Source organism: Cupressus sempervirens, chromosome 11 (assembly GCF_028749045.1).
Source record: "Cupressus sempervirens isolate cs-2001-9-10 chromosome 11, ASM2874904v1, whole genome shotgun sequence".
NCBI lineage: Eukaryota > Viridiplantae > Streptophyta > Pinopsida > Cupressales > Cupressaceae > Cupressus > Cupressus sempervirens.
Window position 1 is genome coordinate 242,939,796 of NC_143128.1, and position 17,728 is coordinate 242,957,523.

Sequence of the window (17,728 nt, forward strand, 5' to 3'; positions counted from 1 at the left end):
ATAACATGCCATATTGAGGTGGAATATCAACAACCAGCACACTCATAGTGAGTTCTTTGTCAAAATAAGCATTCAACTTATATGGTAGAGCATTTATAGTACCTATGATAGTCTCTTCTCTTTTATCCATAGCACAACATCTTCCTTGAGCAGTAGCAACCTTTAGGCCCAACTCTTTCATTATTTCAAATGGCATAACAGTATTTGAAGCACTAGAATCAATCATGCAGTTTTTTAATGTTTTACCATTTACCAAAATACTTAGAAAAAATCGTTCAACATTTCCCAAACATTGATTTACAGAATTATCTAGAAACATTTGGAGAATTTGGGAAATAACCCCTTCATTTTCCTTTTCCTCTACCTTTTCTTTACTATTATCTTTAAGAATATGACTTATCATAATCATATTTCACCTCTTCATCGACACCTCCTACCTATGCTATGGCTTTATTTCAGTGTTCAAGGATTCTTAATAATTCAGACAAAGGAACCTTGATAGTAATCTGTGATAAAAAAAACAAGTATATCTACAAAAGAATTAGAGAGGACATTAATGACCATACCTTGTTTCTCCTTATTTTTATGAGGAATACTTATAGCACCTTGATGATTCTTGTCATTTGCAATGAGCACCTTTGGTATCTTTCCTTCTAACCTCCTAGGAACATTACTTTGAATCTCAAGAACCTTGGGAGATTCCATCTTCTTTGGTTCCCATTTTTTGCTAATAAATTTATCCTTTAGATCAGGATCCTCTTTAGGTTTCACAAACTCCCTCTTCTTAGAATAAACCCTCTTGATAAACATACTACCCATCTTGCCACTATCAGCTTTATGGGCCATGTTTCTAGTTTGTACCTAAGCTACCATGTTGGCTGTAATCTGATCAACCTCTTCCCTAGAAGGCTTTCTTAATATCACTTCCTCTCTAGTGGTTGTCATATTACACACATTTTCCTCAACATCAGTTTCTTTTGAAAACACATGTTGCTACATATCATTCTAAAATTGTCTTTGCTAATTAACATCTCTATCATAATCTTCACAATCAGAATAATCATAATGTGACTGAAACATGTTGCATCCCACATAATCACTATTTTCTTCATGTTCTGATTGCTCTTCTATTTTAGTTTGATTTCTAGAAAATGACACAACCACTACACAATATTCAGGAGCGTGGAGTAATTGACAAGCAACACACCATGTGGGTTTAGCATTAAACTTAGGATCATCTACCATATTTATAGAATTTATAGACAAAGGATCAAGAGTAACCTTATTATTGATATTCTTTTTAGGAGGAACACTAGGTTGACCATCGTTCCAAGTGGTATTATAAGGGAAATTTTGTAACCTATTCTATTTGTTAAAATTGGATTGATATGAGGCCTTATTTTTAGTGGGATTCCTATCAATCTTAACTTGAGGTAGGTGAAAACCCTTTATAGCATTTAAGAATTGACTCATTTCACTAGGCTCTTGTTTTCTACCACCTATAGGCTTGTGTTCTTCCTTTCTATTTCCCTTTCTTCCATACAATCTAGGATCATCTCTTTCGCTTTCTAATCTTCCTGAGATCCTCAAGTTATTTTCTATATTTATAGAAATTCTAAAAGCATCCCTTAAAGTCCTAGGTTCCTTATCCCTAAGTTGATATGCCATCTTGCCATCAAAATCATTTAAGTAATCATACATATCTTGTCACCAACTCACATGGTCTGCATTAGCTTGTACATCCTCTTTTGAAATCTAGTGTTGAAGTCAGCGACATATTCATTATGCAACTTCTTGATGTTATTAAACTCACCTAGGATATAGCTTGGGTTTTTCTTATCACCATATTGTTCCTTGAAAAGAATATTCTATATCTTTCCAATTTGTAATAGATAACTCAGGAAGCCTCTTGAACCATTCTCTAGCATCTTCAATTAATGACTGAACAAATAGCTTCATGATGACATCTTCAGCCTCGACCTCATAGTCACTCATCATGTCAAGAAAATTCCTCAAATGATCCTCACAGATGATAGCATTATTCCCAACAAACTTAGGCAACCTTTTCCTCATTTCTTGTGGAATGGGATTAGGAAGCCCAGGGATTCCATCAAAATGAATCTACCTATAACCCTCTAACTAGATAGGTCTCCTTTGCAGGTCACTCTTGGAGTTAATAACAACACTTCTTTCATTGTTATTTAAAGTATTACTAGTATTGGCATCTGCAACAACTTTATTAAGATCCATTTTCTGTAATGAAGAAGACAAGGAAGAAGCAGATAATTTAACAATATTTTGATTTACATCATTTGACTTATTTTCTCCATTATCTTCAGGTATAGCTACAGAATGTTTCCTAGCATTTTCTGAGAATTTAATCTTATCATTCATCTTAGCTATGGCTACCTCATTTTTTGTAATTTCTAATTTCTTGGCCAAAGCATCTCTCTCCTTCATCTTCCTTTCTAACTCAAGATTAGAAAGTGACATAGAATCTTCGATCTAAACAATCTTTACTAGTTCTTTGATCTTAACACCAACTTCCTTCTATTTTTCCTGATCCTTAATACCAACAACATGTTCTACATCTCTTGTTTTGTGGTTCTCAAATTCTAGAGCCTTATAACTCTTAATATGTTGTATTATAGGACCTTCATGGTTCACATCTTGGTTTTCTAACATCCTTTCCTCTTGCACCCTAAGCTATTCAACTTGACCTACAATTTTAGGTTCCCAAGCACTAGTTGCTATTTCATTTTTCTTTCTTAGGGTAGCAATTCTCCTAAGTAGTGCCTGCTTTTCTTCAAAAACTTTAAGAATCTTTTCTTCCCTCTCCTTTGAAAATTTCCTACCTGTGGCCTCTTGTTCTACAAGATACATCTTCAAGTTCTCATTCTCATCAGGATCAGGAATAGTAAACTCAGAACTAGAAATTTTCCCATCATAAAAACTCTTATGCTCTAAATGTCTTGATTTTATTCTTTTATGGGAATGGTTTGGCATAGTGATATTCCTATTTTTTGGAAAGAGGTCGTTACTACTCCTAGCACCCAAACTAGGCACATATGGTTGCATAACCTTCTCCTGACACACTATTTCAGGAGTACTAAAATACTCCTCAGATAATCCTGGGTGAGATCTAGAGCTTTTATTAGAGGGTTCTTTTTTATTAGTGGAAAAGTGGGTATTCTTTCCTCTCACTTCTTTCCCTTGAGGATGGTTTCCTTCTTGTGTCTGTGGTCTCTTCACAACCCAATTTTTCTTTCCTTTAGGAGGAAGATCAATCTACAACTTAATTTCTAGGTTTTTTCTTCACATTTTCCCGTGTGTTTTTCACACTTCCCATGATCTAAAAATATTTTCACACTTGACATTGGTTAAAACCTCTTTGAGTCGCCACCCACCTAGGGAAAAAATATAATGCAATAACTTGTTGACCAAAGGAAAATATCATGGAATACTATGAATAAACTAATATGTAAAGAGAAGAAAAAATCACAATAGTCTTAGGAATGCAACTTTATACTAATACATAAGACACTTTGTAAGGATTGTACATGTCAGTATACACTTGGGGTGTTTTGGGTTCACTCTCTCCTTTTAAATTCTCAAGTTTTGTCACTAGAAGTAACCAATATGACCACGAGTAATCTCCCAAGAACCTAACAAAACTATACACTGAGAAAACCAAAGACACTGTAATAAAATTCACACATAAGAATGTATTGTACATGTCCCCAGTAGAGTCACCATTTTGTTGGCTCTTGATTTAACAATGATTATTATTACCTATAGACAACAAAAATTTGTTATACCTAGAGTTAGCTAATGCTTATGTTTAGCATAATAAACTATATCTTTGGGCCAACTTCACAAAGCAAACATGATTCTTTCACTTTTGGCTCTGTAAGATGAAGCTAAGAGTACCTTAGGGATTCCAATATTTACTTGACTCTTACCCTTAATCCCTACAAAAAATTGCAGATGTGGCCCAATTTCTCTAATAAAATGTAGAACAAAGATGAGCTATAGTAGTTAATGATAACTCATGAATTCTCATAGATTAGATCATGGCCACCCTTATACACTTGATATAATACTTGATTGATTTAAATTTGAATATAAATTAGATATATGTAGCAGAATTTACTTCGCTTTACTTCAAATTTATATGACTAGTGTCTTATCCATTGTCACACAGAGTCCATTATCAACAGAGGATCTAATTTAGATAACTTGTAAATGAACTATATTAGCTATAATCACCAATTCCCATTCTTATGAAATATATTCCTTATAAACTCATAGACCCTAAAGATTCATTGAAGCACTTCCTTAATTCTTTGAATTAAAAACAACAATAGAATCCACATACAATCTATCCAGATTGCATTCAACGAATTAAACCTTGTTTAACTAATTTCAAAATAATAAAATTCATAAGATGGAGACAGGGATTGACAACACAAATGTAGTGCAAATGCCCTTTTGTGTTATCCTTTTGAAAAACTAATACAATAACTGATAACAACTCAGTAAAACTCAAAATATAATACTAGTTCTATCATTGACATCAAAACATTAGAGAATTACAAAGCTAGAACATAAACTTAGAAGACTGCACATAGGATTGGACCAATTGTACTTTTGAACAAAGAACAATTACAAAATGCACGAACCCTTTTTCTGACCTTGGGATCTCACTTTTATAGTGAGATGCAACAAGCTTTAGGTACAGAGAAATGACATATGTCCAAAAGATATTTTATTGCTAACACAAAAGACAAAGAAAAGTGTAACAAGAAAACTTCACATTGCAATATTCCTTTATGGGACCACTTTTTTGTTCGACCTATTGTCATGCTTTCTTTGTCTAAAAAGAGTTGATGATTGGCCTTTTTTTCTATTCTAAATCCTTGGAATATGTGGCCATCAGCTGTGCTAGTGATGTATCTAGCTTTGATCTTTGCAAGTTCACTTCAATTCAAGGATCTCCACTTTCCTCATCATGTACTATTAAAATGATAGTTATATCTAGGCTTGCTTCTACCACATCATCAGTTGGGACCACAATGCTTTCCACCTGCGCTAGTTGTTCTCCTCTGTCTTCTTCTGCATGCATTGATGTGTCACATGTTTGGCTTTTATCAAGGTCCACATCATTAGGTGCTATCTCTATTTGTTTTGAATGGACAAAATCATCCATCCATTTTTTGAAGATTGTGTCCTCAATCCAATCAAAACTCAAGATTTCTCTTTTCTTTTTAACCACCCAATCCCCTAATTCATTTATTTCAACAAACTCTTTTATGAAGGAATTGTAAAACAATTGTACTTTAACAAATTCCTTATATGTCCTTGCCCATAGCACATGTCCTCCTTCATTGATGACTTCAATTATTCTTTGGCACAATAAATCATTCAATTATTTTCCCCACTCCTTTCTTTCTTTTATTATATCAATATATTTGAGTGCCTAGGGAAAAAGATCAAATTTCTCGCCTAAATACCTAGAGAAGCAATTTGTTACTCTTCTTTGGAATGCCTTCTTTTTATTTTTAAAATCAGATAGATCATTAGTTAAATCAAAAGTTTTTTCTATCTGTTCATGGGATGAGTCAATAATTGAAGTGCATAAAAGGGTGACATCATTACTGCTTTCTTCCCATTTACTTATTATAGGTTTTAAGACCTCCTCAACATCTTTAATTTCTCTCCACATATTAAAAATATTCACCAACTACTCATAAAATGTAGGCTAGTCAATCTTATCTACCAGATATAAGATTACCTTTCTGAGTTTTTCACTATATTGATAGGTCAATTCATCCTATAAGGCTTTTAGCTTACTCTTTTCTTCCTCCAACTCATCAACAATATAAAACTCTAGCCTTTGTGGAGTATCATGGATCTCAATGAAAGGAGTAGGCCTAGAAGATTCCACTGAAAGGTGAGGATAAGTAATTTGTCACCTAGTAGATTTTCCCACTACTTTATTTTCAAGTTAAATTCTTTTTTGAACTTCTTTATTATATGCAACCAAAAGTTTCTCATATCTGTCCTGTAATTCTAGCTTTTCTTTCTGATCTCTCTTTGTATTGGCTAAAGTCAAGTTAGATACGCCAACACCCCAATTTTTAGCTTCTACATTAGTTGTATCCTCTACTATCTTCACAATTATGTTTCCCATCAATCCAGTATCATTTGACTGTGAGGAACTAGTCCTAGAACCTTTCCTTATTGACTAAATGACTAATGCAGCTTGGTCCTCACTGAATTTGACACCTTTTATTTCCTTCTTATTTTGATCCTCTATACTCAATCTACCTACAATAGAATTGAAAACTAGAGCATCTGCTATATCCCAATTGGATAATAATAAAATACTAGATGCTTTTACCTTTTGTCTCCCCTCTTTAGGGGTCATACTTTGGAATTCTTGTAGCATTTCTCCTTTGATCTAATTCTATACATCTTCCTCATCCATTTCTCGATGCTCTGGTTTCAATAAGTATTGCATCTCTCCGCAAACTTTCCCATGTTGATTCTCCAAGAAAATTGGTGGAATGCTCTTTTTTTAACAAAATTATCATCAGATAAAAATTCTTGACTAGCTTGTTCAATCACAGGATCCAATTCTTTTCCTCTATAATCTACTATTGTTAGCTCTAAGCTTGGCATTGGAGGTTCCTGTATATTATCTTCCTCTAATTCAACTTGTGTGATGAATATTTCCCCTTGGGATCCGAGCTATTCCATTTGCTCTCTGGTGATTTATTCATCTCCAATTTGTAGTGGGGATTGTGTGGGTAATATTCTTCAACTTGGGGTGTCTGTTCCCTTATTATCTTCTGACTTTTAGGTGAGGGTTCATTAGGTCTTTCTTTTAGAACTACACTAGTTGATCCTACTACCTATTTCCCCTTATCCATAGTAGCCCTATTATTTTGAATCACATCATAGATAGGCCTTTTCTAGAAAATCAACTACCATGTTCCTACTGTGGGAGTGAATCCACATAGCATATGACAAAGAATTCACTTGACATGCTGGCAAAGCACTTATATTAATTAATTTTTTGGCATCACCTTTTTCTGGTCCTGTCATGTTTTAACTCAATGGGAAGGTGCTATCTCATTACCGGCCAAAACAATGAACTTCTAGGTCGCAACATAGCAACTTCCCATGTTACCTGAAAGAATCTAGCACAAGGAAGATGCATGTTTTGATTACTATTTATTGCATTAATTACTTTCTAATATTCCATAAGGGTTACATGGTTCATTAATGATGAAGCATTCTTACAGTGCTTGAGACATGTTAATCATATTGCTTTTCATTTTTATAGGAAGGCACTATGTCGTTTCCAGTGAGAATGATGAATTTCCTAGTCGCAACATAATGACCACCGTAATCTTGTAGAAAACCATCACCGTGAAGAAGAAAATAGCCAATTCTTACTTTAATCCATTCTCTATTGTGCCTAACACACCTAACAACCCACCATGCTAGCAAAGCTTATTTACGACTTCAAGATCCTGGCACCATATTTGTTTGAGGTCCTGCCATGATTCAATTTTGTGGGAAGGCACTATGTCATTATTGATGAAACCTTTCCATTTTCTAGTCACGATATAGAAACCATCATTGATTTTGGAAGATTCTACGGTTTGGATGAAATATGAGGAAATTTAAACATTAGTTGGGTCCCAGGCATAACACAAAACTTGGTTGCTATGTCACATAAGATAATGTAACCAAAAACTTTCAATGCAATATAACGACCACTGTAGATCTTAAAAAGATCTTACGGTGCAAGATTTTCTAGAATTATGAAGTGCAAAGAAAATCTTAAAGGCCTCCCACCAATTATGCCCCCCTCCTTTTTATTAATGATTTTTTCTCTCCCAACTAAGAGGTTACGATTTTATGCCCTAAAAAGCTTATTTTAGGGAAACAAATTAATTTAGAATAAGATTTTTCTTAGGGTTAAAAAAATATTTGGTAAGACTAAACCCTAACTTGTAGGATACCTATATACCTATTTGATTTTCATACCATTTTTAGGAAAATCTTCGCATTGTGGAAAATCAGACCATTAATCCCAAAGGACATATAATAAATAATTTAACAATAAGAACACATTAATAGAAAAATATAGCAAGTAATATATTAAAAAACTAGATAATATCAACCATCCACGTTGTAGAAAGAGAGTTTATGTCTTTAGATCTACTATCCAATATACCATTTGTAGTACTAAAAGTTTTGTGAAAATGTCACGTAGGGCCATCCCAATAAACATAGAAATGTTGAGTTACAATGTTCCAACTTAAAACTAAGAAAATATAAAAAATATTCATAATATACTCATGGTGGCAATGAGAAAAAATGGAGAAAAAAGTAAACAAAACAAGGGGGCCTATCCCTATTGAGCTCCATTGTAGTTGCATAAAACTTGATAAAGTCATGTCAATCATTCATTCAAGGGGAACTTAAAGAACTCATTACTTTCATCTTTTCCCAACACCTTTTGTAAAAAATAAAGGGATGCTTTTGAACTATGTATAACACGCATGAATAATATAGGAATGCTTCCAATGTTCCTTTCATGCTCATAAACTCCACTTTTGGTTTTTCAAGTTCTCCAGTATTAGCATCACATTTGTAACAATTTCTAGAGAGAAGGGCACCATGAATCGCAATGGCCATTAGTTTGTTAGTAATTATTTCCTCAAGAATTAATTTATTTCTCATGTTTATGCTTCCAAATACATGAGAAGAGCTACTAGATGTACCATCTTAAATTGGGCACACTTGTATTTTAAGATCTTTTAGCACCCATCACATGGTGACTTCCTAGACCATAGATGGATCTCTAGTCGGTGCTCCCTTTCTCCTATTTTCTCTACCTTCTTTCCAAATCTTTATGCATCCCTCTTGAGCTTTATATGGTTGATCTTCTCCCTACTCTGGGAACAAGTCGACCCAAGTCAACCTAGTCTAAAAGAGGTCAACCCAAGTCAACCTCTTCCCTAGGGATTGCAAGGCTTGGAGCCCTCAAAACCTCAAGTTTTTAATTTGTTAATTCATACTTTCCAATCATCCTATATTGTCTTCGTATTGTCTTCCCACCCAAAAATTAGTATATAAGGAGCCTTAGAGGCTTTATTTTAGATATAAAATGCTTTCATGGGATCACACTTTTATGAAATCTACACTTGATTAAGGAGACCAAGTATTCAAGGTATTCAATCATTCCACACATTCAAGCAAGGAATATTTCATCAACCATTGAAGGATTATTTGTGAGCATTTCCTCTTTAAGATATAGCATATTGTTGGTCATCAAGGGAGAAGATCTACATTGAGGCATTCATCATCTTCTCAATTGATGCACACTTACATCCATGGCTCCATGATTTTCTTATGGTAGATTCATTGCAACTTGTGAAGATATCATATATTTACATACAAAATTTAACATCTACAAAATACAATAAGGAAAAATCCTTACTAACAAGGATTTTTACAAGAAAGGTGCAAAAAAATTACATTTATCTTGTTTCAGTCATTTATATTTATATTTATCGATTCAAGGTGGATTTCTCAATCTAGGGCTTGACCAAGATGAGACCTTATCCACCAAAATGTTGGAAACTACAATTGGAATAATTGTTGTATTTTCATTGATGTCAAACCTTGCTGGAAAGATAGTTGCCAATAGTGTAGAGTGTCATATCACTTGATTGATGAAGAGGATTTGAAAATAGAGGTAACTAGATGAACTAGTGAAGTTTTTGAGTAAAGAGGAGCAAGTATATTAGAATTATAATTGGCACTTGATCAGATAGTATTTAAAAAAATAATGTGTTGTTTACTCATGATATGAAGTAAATAAGCTAATTGAGTTGATGTGTAGAAGAGAAAAGAGGAAGTTGATTAAAATATTAGGCTTGACCAAGTATTAGTTTTACCAGGCTAATGAAGGAGTTTAAGGAACTTAAGAGATGGTCGAGAAAATAGTATTAACCAAGCACTAGTTATGGTTGAGAAAAATGAAGAAGAAAATGTACTAGTGACCGAGCATAGTAAAGATTGAGTGAGCTAGTGTAAGTTGAGTGAGACAAAATAGTAGAGACTTAGTAATCTAGTGATGAGTGAGAAGATGAACATAGTGATGACTAAGTGTCATCATTTTAATAGTTTGTGAAGAATTGAGTTTTGAGGACGACATAGTTGAAATTTTGCATTGGTCAAAACATATGGATGATAAGGATTGATAAGCTAACATATTTAATGCATGAATTGAATTTGTTAAGTGATCAAATATAAGAATTTCAAAGAGAAGTTTCAAGAAATGAGAAGAAGAACAAAACAATGATTAGATTCAATGAATCTAATCAAACCCTAGGATCTATAGTGATTTATAAGTGGGAAAAAGACCATAGCTACCTATTTAAGGAGGCATAAGGGATGTTAATCATGGTTAATTCATTTTATATTGGTGATTTTGTGGAGAACCTATGAAGAACATAGTAGAAGAGGAAAAGAAGAAGATTGGTGAAGTGTGATTACTTGAAGGATTGCCAAGCAGATGAAAGATGGAGATTATAATGAAGTCCAGTCAATGAACCAACAAATGAGCCAAATGGAGATATGAATTTTCAAAGTGAGTTGTATCTTGATAGATCAAACCTAGTTGTTACTTTCTAACCAATATGACAATAAATTCTTTTAATCAAGGTTGACCTAATCATCATATAGGCTAGAGGTGGGTTTGTATGTAGGGTAACGAGGAGGACGAGGAGGCTAGGTGGAGTAACATCCATATCTTTGCCTGTGGGTGGGCCATCTTAGCTATGAAACTTATTCACCTAGGGACCTACCTATCCCAGGTGAAATTCTAATGGAATGATCCAAATTCCTCTACTAAGGTCACTCCTAACAAGGCGATTATATCCTCTAACTAGGTCACACTCAATAGTGTATTTTGTAACCTTTAATAGACATGGCTCTTAATTGAGCTCACTTCATAAGAGTGAAAAGTGGTCGCATGTTACTTGGTTTTTCCCAAATTGGGTTTCCACATTAAATATTGGTGTCATATATGTGTGATGCATGTTATTTACTATTGTTTATTTTCTGTTAGTTAGCATATACTTAACAAAGAGCTAGTGATGAATGAATAAGTTAAGTTGTTGATAAGTTGATATATTGGGAAAGTGATTTTATGAAGTTGAATAAGTTGTTTGAAGTTATTAAAACTTGAATTGGTACATAAGGATAACTGATTCACTTGATATTGGAGCATTGGTGCTTGTAAGGAAAGCCTAAAGGAACTTAAAGATAAAGATCAAGATGTACAAGAGAGCGGTACCTAAGCTAAACAAGGAGAAATTTTCAGCATGGTAATGACTGATGAGATAAAATCTATCTAGAGTTGGAGATTTTGTAGTGTACTACTTGGAAAATGAATATGTTGAAGTACCTATACCCATGATTGTTGAAAAAATGGAGAAAAATCAAATCATGATAGATTTGGCATCTTCCTTGAGTTATATTGAGTTTGATGATTTCAACGGGTGCACTACAAGAAAGTAAATGTGAGATAAGTTGGCTAAAATCCATGGAGGTGACAAAAATGTGTTAAGGACTAAAGTAGAAATTTTGAGAGGAAATTTTGATGATGTGAGAATGAATGTGTTAAAAATAATTATGTAATTGTATATTGTCTTTGATGTTACAAAAAATGTCAAGCCTTACCAAGCAAGTCAGTAATTGTTGAGCTCACTCGAGCATTGAAGATATTTTCCTATGTATGTCGAGCATTCAAGTTATAACCAAGTTAAGAGTTAGTTCTTAACAAGATCACTTGGGCATCAAAGGTAGATCTTGTGTTAACAAAGTTCACTCGATTACTAAAGGAAAGTTAGAATGGATATTATGTTAACCAAGTTCACTCTGTCACCAAAGGAAATTTAGTTCAAAATCAATATTGACCGAGTTGGGTGGGTTAACGAAGAGTTTCTCTGAGTTCACCGAGTACTCAATTATATATTAGTTGACTGACAATATATTGAGTTTGATAGATCTATTGGTTAATTCAAACCAACTTAAGGAGTGAAAATTGTTTGATTAAAAGTATATTCAAGCTGGCTTGAAAATATTATTCATATAAGTATAAGGTCAAGTTGAGGATTGAAGAGAGGAAACATGGAATTGAAGAAGATAAATTAAGGAAGCAAATTGGAAGGATGTCAAAGTATCCAAGTTGCTTGAGCTGCAAAGAACATTTTGATCAAGGAGGATCAAGTATTCAAGCTAGAACAGAGATCTAGAATCAACAATTAGGTTAATTCACTATTACTCTCCAATAATTGTAGCAGTGAATCAAATCTCCTAATAGAGTTAGCCTAACAACTATTTGGTAAATCCTCTAAAAAGGTGGCATTCTGGATTGAAGTCTCTAAAAACCTCTAACAAGGCCACTCCTAATAGGGTGAATTAAATCTTTTAATGGGATCACACATAATAGTGTGTTTTGTAACCTTTAACAAGGTTGGCTCCTAACAAGGCTCACTTCAAAAGAGTGAAAAATAGCAACTAATTATAATTGGTGGTTTTCCCACATGGGGTTTCCACATTAAATCTTGGTGTCTTAGGTGTTCATGTTATTTTCTTTATGTTTCTTCAACTAAGTTAATTAAGGTTAGTCACATTAATATCTTAAGATCTGTATGTTTAGTGTTAACCAAGTTATAATAGGATACTCAGTGTTAACTGAGTTACAACAGCTTATTGGTTTTATATCATGTTGATGTCTTAAAGGAAATTTTGGATTTTCTTTTGTGGTAACTAATTCACCTCTCCCCTCTCAGTCACTCTTTTCTATTTCCAGCAGTTGGTATCAGAGAATTTGGTGCTTGTAGATAAGGTTTCAAGGACCTAAGCTAAAGATCAAGATATCTTATAGAAGGGAGATTCCTAAGCTGAACAGCGATAACTTCCAAGCATGGCAGGAAATCATGAAGCTAATTTTGGAAACTATTAGAGACACGGGCCAAAAATATACCTATTGGACCTTTATTTGTGCATCAAATTATTGAAAAGAATAATCACAACATAATGATGATTGACATTGCCTTTACTCTCAATTATGTTGAATTTGATGAAGTCAAAGATTGTCCTACTACTCATGAAATGTGGAACAAGCTTAAAGATATCTATGGAGGGGATGACAATGTGACAAGATCTAAGGTAGAAAGTCTAGGAGGTCAATTTTATTAGATGAAGATGAGAGTAGATGAAAACATTGCAAAATATAGTGAAAGAATCAAAGCAAGTGTGTCATGTCCCCTAATTATGGTAATATAGGTGAATTATTATATATATTAAATTATTAGAGTAAATGACTATATATAAAAATATTATAATTTCATGATGAATAAATATAATTATAAAAATATATATTTGATAATGTAATATATTATTAAAGAATAAAATAATATATTACTAATGTAATACTAATAAAATAATAAGGTCAAATTAGTATTAATAAATAAAATAGTAATAATAATATAATATCAATAATCTTATAGTAAAATCATTATCATATAATATGATATTACATTATAATTGTAATATTTAATAGAGAAATAAATTGCATATGACATGACTCACATATATAATAATATTTTAATATTAAATATTAATATATAATAAAACTAATTTGAATAGTCACATCCCTTCTCACAATGACATATATAAATGATTACAAATACAAAGGAGAAGGGCATCAATTATTTAGGAGATAAAGGGGAATATATTCAGAGATTGCATACACGGATAAATCATAGGAAAATATAGGAAGAATTGAGATTTATAATCTAATGTCCTAATCGGGGACATTACAAAGTGTAAGTGCAATCAGAGCTTTAGGAGGGAAAATAGATGATGTGACAATAGTTAGCAAGGTACTCAGAACTCTTCTTCATGTTTACGCAATTAGAGTGTTAGTTATTAAAGAGATGACATGTGATCCTAAAAATGATATAACTTTGGCTATACTAATGGGAAGCTTGATAGCCTTTGAGTTAGATAACTTTGATAACTATGTTCCTAACTTTGGTAGCATTGAGTCTGCATTTTAGGCTAAACTATCACTTGAGAAGAAAGGTGGAAAATGTAAAAGCAAAATGTCTAACAGTGAAGATGAAGACAATTTTGATAATGACCTTGAATTAATTGAACCCTTGATTGCAAGAAGATTCCCTAAAGGCAAAGGAAAGTACAAAGGTAAAATACCTCTAATCCTATTTCTCTTGTGAAGAAGTTGGTCACATTGCTGCAAGGTGTCCACACAAAGAAGGAAAAGAAGAAAAGAAGCATGACAAGTTCAAAGGCAAGAAAGATTCCAAAAGCTACAAAGACTACTAGGATAAAGGTAAGAAATATTTTTACATGGCTAAAGACTTTGATAGTAGTGATGAAGATGAAATGGTTTACATTGTTGTGAAAGATTAATTGGATGATGAAAATGACAAGATGGCCCTCATTTCTCATATTAGCAAAAATGACACATGGATTATTTATAGTATTTTTTTCACCACATGACTGGCGATAAGTCTAAATTTGAGCACTTGGAACACTATGATGGTGGGATTGTCAAATTTGGAAAGGATAAACTTTGAAATGTAAAAGCAAAAGGTTACATTTCATTAAGTAATGAACTCATATGTAACAATGATTACTGGGTTGAAGGATTGAAACACAATCTACTTAGTGTGGCGTAATTGAATAACATTGGATTCAAGGTAGAATTCATGAATGGCAAGGCCAAGCTGCCAGATCAGAAAGGAAATCTAGTTGGGATTGTTGGAATTATAGATGGAGCAACTGAGAGGGGGGGGGGTGGGGGGGAAGTGAATCAACTACCACAAAAACAAATACACAAATCCCTTAGATGTTTTAAATAACTAGTTAATGCTGATACTCAGTAAACAGTATAAAAATGATGTAACTTAGTAGATTAACTTGTTACTAATCTTCAAGCATTCATAATTATCAACATGCATGAAAAAGTAAATAACATGAACACAAGAGACACTAGATTTAACGTGGAAACCCAATATGGGAAAAACCACCAAGTAACTAGCTACCAATTCTCACTCTTCTAAAGTGAGCCCTGTCAGGAGCCAACCCTATTAGAGGTTACAATACACACTATTAGGTGTGACCCTATTAAGAATGGCCTTGCTAGAGGTCTTTAGAACAATTCAACTAAACTGTCACCTTGTTAGAGGATTTACAAAATGGCTATTAAACCAACTCTGTTAAGAGATTTTGAAATCACTGCTACAATGGTTAGAAAGTAAAAATGAATTGACCTGAATAAGATGCAACTAAATTTTTTGATTATAGATCTCTATTCTACACTATTAGATCCTTCTCAAACAAATATAGCTTTGTTTCTCCTCAATGATCTGTGATCATCCTTCAAAATTCGCTCTCACAATAATCAGTCCTCCTTCTCATTCACATTACATCAAATCCATCACACACTTAGAATTCGCAACTTGACCTCTTATATATACCATTCAGATTATCAAGTTGGCTCATTCACAAGTTACATTTACCAATAAACCATACATCAATCAACTACAGATATCACATTAAACAAATAAACTTTATTTTAAAAAATAATTAAATCCTTCATTAGCTGACCCTGCTTGGTAAACACTGCTCCAAAAATAATTCTCTGAGTTAACCATCTCAGCTCAGTTAACACTGTAATTTCTGTAAAATCCTTTGGCTGTCGAGTGAACTCAGTAAGAACTAAATTTCCTTTGTTATCCATGAGAGCTCGGTAGAAATTGTTTTTTGCCATATTTTCTTTTGATGACCGAGTAAGCTCGGTAGCCACTAAATTGCCTTGCTTAACCTTGAAAGCTCGGTAACAATTGATTGTGCAAGGTAAAGCCTAAGAGTGCTTGGTAGACACTATAAACCTTCTTTGCTAACCTTCTGAGCTTAGTAGACTTTGTCTCTTGCCTTGCTGACCATCTAAGCTTGGTAGACTCTAACTAATAACTGATATGACATTTGTGTAACATCAAAGACAACACACAATTGAACAATTGTATCCAACAATCTCCCTCTTTGGCATTGATGGCAACACAACATGTCATAGCTGAATGAAATTTGAAAACAAGTCTTTACTGACAGAATGCTTCACCTTTTTACATTTCATACAGTAATCTCCCTCTTTCATAGTAATCTCTTCAACTTACATAAATTCTCTTTTTCTTGCAATTTTCAAAAAGATATGATAGTAAACTCTCCCTCTTTGACAACACATGCCAAAGAAAACACAAATCAAATGAATAGCATTGTACCTTATGTATTGATTCATATGCAATGTCTTCATTACTTTGTTGCATCAACTGATAGATCTTCAATTATGTTCCTGTTGATGCATCACTAAAACTATATTTTAGTGAGCTTCAGATAGGGGAACGACTCCTAACTTACCTCTTAGATACAAGAATGCATCCTTAGGTAAAGGATTTGTGAATATGTTAGCAATTTGTTCCTTTGTATGGACACATTCCAATTTGATTTCCTTTTCCTGTACCAATTCTCTATTAAAGTGATCATTTATAGAAATATGCTTGGTTTTTGAATGCATCACTGGATTCTTAGATATGTTAATTGCACTTGTATTGTCACAAAACATAACAATAGGTTCCTTGATTTCTTGCTTCATACCTTCCAATAACTATTTGAACCACACAATGTTTGAGCAATTTACTGCTGCTACAACATATTCAGCCTCTGTTGTGGATTGGGATGTACAATTCTACTTTTTACTTGTCCAAGAAACTAACTTCTTTCCAAGAAAGAAAGCTCCTCCACTTGTACTCTTTATATTATCAACATTCCTTGCCCAATCTGCATCAATGAACACTTTTAAATCCAAATTTCCTCCAAGTTTATACCATAATCCATAATCTTTAGTTCCTTTTATATATCTCATGATCCTTTTGATTGCCATCATGTGATTTTATTTTGGTTTTGCTGAAAATCTTGCTACAATTCCTACTGCAAGGGTAATGTTTGGTCTTGTGTGCACTACATACTGCAACTTTCCAATCATAGATCTATACAATGTCTGATCCACTTCCTTTGATTCATCATCCCTGGTAAGTTTCAATCCAGTACACATAGGAGTTCCAACTAGTTTGCAATCTTCCATACCAAAAAATTTCAGTATCTCCTTGATGTATTTAGATTGAGTGATGTAGATGTCATTCTTACTTTGATGAATGTGAAGACCAATGAAGAGTTTGATCTCATGAAACATTGACATTTCAAATTCCTTGTTCATTTGTTCTGAAATTCTTTACAAATATCATCATTTCTTGTGAACAAAGTATCATCTACAAATATTTTTGCCAAAACAATCTTATTAGCTAGTCCGTCCTTGATGTACAAGCTACTGTTATCATTAGTTCTTTGAAAACCAATCTGAATAAGATAGTTATGCAGTCTTTGATACCATGCTCTAGGGGCTTGTTTTAGACCATATAATGCTTTATGTAATTTGCAGACCATGTCCTTTTTATCTGGATCAACAAAACCTTCAAGTTGTTCAATGGAAACCTCTTCATCCAGTATGCCATTGAGAAATGCTAACTTAACATCCATCTGATAGAGTTTGAAT